At 37.0% G+C, this 3,834-nt stretch overlaps 1 long non-coding RNA gene across 1 annotated transcript; it reads left to right on the top strand.

Annotated features, from left to right (window-relative positions):
* Positions 1-1,624: 1,624 nt before the first annotated feature.
* On the top strand, positions 1,625-3,605 carry LOC132642550 (uncharacterized). Its single transcript, XR_009583229.1, has 3 exons — positions 1,625-1,940; positions 2,470-2,516; positions 3,255-3,605. It is a non-coding gene; the product is annotated as an uncharacterized LOC132642550 (long non-coding RNA).
* Positions 3,606-3,834: the final 229 nt, after the last annotated feature.

Below are 3,834 nucleotides of genomic sequence, written 5' to 3'. Positions count from 1 at the left end.
TTACGAGTTGGATTAAGGGAAGTTGTGAAATGGTTTAACCGAGACAATCAGAACAAGCGAGTTACTAGTTACTGAATGACAGTGAATTTATATGTAAAATCAAAAGAAATTCCTTCAGAATTATACCAATTAATAATAGATAGATCACAGAGCGACTATGCGAAGTTATAAAATGAGGGAACTCTAGCGCTACTTGATAGCCAACCCTAACGATCGAGATCAAGAGCTAAAAGTAAAGTGACAGTTAAAAACCTTTAAATAGAAAGTCGAGAAGTGATACATGATGCTGAAGATTCCAGAGTATGGACAATAAGACAGAGCAATATAAAGTTATTGAAGTGAAATAATGCTACACCAAGGGAAATTTCGTTTTACTCGTAGAATCAGTGAAGGGTCTACAAGTTACCGGAGGTATGAAATACTCCAAGGATTGTAAAGTCTAATAAATCGACGAGGGACGTCTGCGCGTTATAGAATCTTATTTAAAGATGAAGAGGTAAGATGAAGTGAACGATACGTCTTAAGGGAGTAACTATAGAAGGAGAAAGAGTCGAGTTATGACTAAGTGCACCAGGGAGAGACTAAGATTTCAACAGAAGAGCTCGCAATACAACTGTCAACCAACTGCGAAATAAGGAGGAAATATTACGAGAATGGTTACTTAGAGATCTGGAATGCGTTATAATAAATTAAAGGGAACTGACTAACGAAAAAGACATGTGAGGATGTAAATTCAATAAAAGGACACATGAGGAAGTATTGGGAGTACAGGACTAGTTTAACATTCGGGGACGAATGTTCTAAAGGGGGGAAGGATGTTACATCCCGTATTTTCATACGTTGGAAAGTGTGTGAGTTAAATGAAATTAGTAACGGAAACGAGGTTATCCCCAAGCTTATAGATGCTTAAAGTGATGATACACATGTGTTGTAAATATTAGAAGTTAAACAAATCGAAGAAAATAAGTTTCGTCGAGGTTCAACATTTATTTGAATGAAATGCGGTCCAAGCTATAATACCCCTATTTTTGGGACTAGAAAATTTAATCGTCCAATATGAGCAAATTTACTCGAGTCCGGAAAATTTGGTTATATTCAAGCATGAAAATCAAGAACTCGGTGTATACGAGGAATGAAGTCCTGAAATGATTTAAGATGGAAGAGTGTGACGACGATGATTGCAAATAATATTTTATGTATGAAAAATGAGGCTATGGACTAGTGTTATATTACATGGTCATGGTAATGGGTATATGAAGTATATAAAAAAATGATTACTATTTCAGTGAATTGAGATCAAGAAATTAATTATATGTGTAAGTGGTTAAATATTGGTTTGTTGTGGAGATAAAGAAATTAAATACATTAATTGGTAAGTGGTAAGTGACACCACCTCTATTCCACACGGCAGCCTTTAAGAAGTTAGAAAGTGACTAGTCATTTTATTTATATCTAAAGTTGTGACACCTTTTTGGATGAGGTGGACATCTTTGCATAAATCGTGGCAATATGTCATTTCGAAGAAGGAATAAAGGGTCCACCTCATGGTTCCAAATCTGATTAACACAAGTCCCATTAGCTTATCAAACGTTCTGAAAAAGAAAAGAAAGGAGAACTTCTTATTCACTTTGGGAGAAAACAATAGTGACGTGAATTTCTTTTTTTTTTTTTTTTAGCAACAGCAAGTTCTTAATATTGTTGGACAATTTTTAAAAGAGGAAATTAAGGAAGCAACTACATAGTTCCTTTATTACCAACGTTCATATCACAAAAGCAGCGAGCTTTTCTTCATTTCACGGTAGAAAATGTAATCTTTCTCAAGGACAGCATACAGGTTTCGCACACCGCTTCGATCTTGTTGTTCCGTTTGTCGCGTGGTTGAATTCGAACTTTCTTCAAAGTGAATTAAGGAGGAAGAAGAGGATTTCTTGGCAAATAAGGTAAGAATTCTCCTCTCCTAGATATTTTTAAATTCGTCCAGGTCATAGTTAAATTGAGAGACGGGAACTACGGAATTAATTGCGGGAAATCGGATAAATCGTTATTGTCATCATGTGGACTGTTTGGCGGTTGTTACGAATTGTTTCGTGGGCTGGAATATTGTGGGATTGGCTGTAGTTATTGTTGGTGTGCTTATTGTTATACTATGTATATACGAAAATAAGGAAGTGTATACGAGTATCGGTATAAGAATATATATTGGACCGTTTTGGAGATACTTTATGAGTGGATTTAATTTTGGTTGATATGAAATTATTGGTATTGTTGTGATAACCGGAGATAAATTGGAAGTTCGGGTTAGGCGAGTTATACAGAGGAAATGCTGCCCGATTTCCGTTAGGTTCTTAACTAATCGAAATACTAATCAAGGGGTATAAACAAAGGAGTGATTCCCATAAGTGATTGGTTGTAGATTTCTAAGTGGGAGATCGTAGTTTATTAACAATAATGTTACTCTCATATTAATAGGATAAAGGGGCGATGAAGCAAGCTTGGTTACGATCGGTCTATAACAGGTATGTAAAGTTAACCCTTCTTTCTTTTTGGCATGATCTTTATGAAACGAACAAACGATGTGTATATGGTTCCAAGGAAATTCCTATTCTTAGAACTACTAGGATGGCTAATGTTCTTGATTCCCAGAACTTACTTATTATGTTCTGATACATACATATGGTTCCAGAGTTCTATTTTGATATAATTCACAGTGACATTCGAAAAGTATTTGCTATGACTATTGTCTTGATTTGCAAATGATGATTCGTTTTGATTATTCCAGTGAGTCTCAGATGTGATTTAAATTGCATATAGTTGCTCACTACTCTGCCTGTGCGTGCCTCAATATGTCTTTCACTGAGTCCCGGGCCAGGACATGTTTTCGTGCACAGTTTCAATGCATTGTTCACCGAGTCCCTCACTAGAGGGCCGGGACACGTTATATATATATATATATATATATATATGATGATGTGATGATATGATGATATGTTATGGTGGCCAGAAGGGCATATGATGACTTTATTCACCAAGTCCCTCACTAGAGGGCCGGGACACGTTATATATATGATATATGATATTGATATGCATGATTTTCATTTCGTAAGGCAAGTGTATTGATGTTTTAAAAGTCATACTTGTTTCTGGTAATCCGTATTTCAGTTATGATCCTTTTTACTGTATTTCATGCTTTATATAATCAGTACATATTCCGTACTGACCCCCTTTCTTCGGGGGGCTGCGTTTCATGCCCGCAGGTACAGACAATCGGTTTGGTGACCCTTCAGCATAGGACTTCTACTCAGCTGTCTTGGAGAGCTCCGTTGTTCCGGAGTCTAGACTTTTAATACAGATCTCATGATATATATATGTATATGTTTATCCAGGGGTACGGCGGGGCCCTATTCCGTCATAGGTTACTGTTGATACTCTTAGAGGTCTGTAGACATATGTGTGGGTTGTGTATAAGTTTTGTTCAGCCGTGTCTAAACGATGTGCGATGGATATGTTCGTCTGTGATGGCAGCCTTGTCGGCTTGCATATGATATGATATTGATGTATAGTGGCAGCCTTGTCGGCTTGCGTATCATTTTATGATTTGATCAGTAGTGACTCCTCAAGAGACAGTTGATCTGGAAGTATATATATATGACGATGTTATGAACTTTTGAGTTCCTTTATAAGTTTCCATACTGTCGTAGTTCAGTCTGATTATATGTTACAGGTTGGTATACGGGTGCCCAGTTCGGGCACCAGTCACGGCCTACGGGGTTGGGTCGTGACATTAATGCTATCTTGGAGAAGAGTGATAACGTCCCTTAGATTGGTATTGAGGTG

The sequence above is a fragment of the Lycium barbarum genome, chromosome 5 (assembly GCF_019175385.1).
Source record: "Lycium barbarum isolate Lr01 chromosome 5, ASM1917538v2, whole genome shotgun sequence".
NCBI classification, from domain to species: Eukaryota; Viridiplantae; Streptophyta; class Magnoliopsida; order Solanales; family Solanaceae; genus Lycium; species Lycium barbarum.
This window is presented reverse-complemented; position numbering and strand designations above follow the sequence as displayed.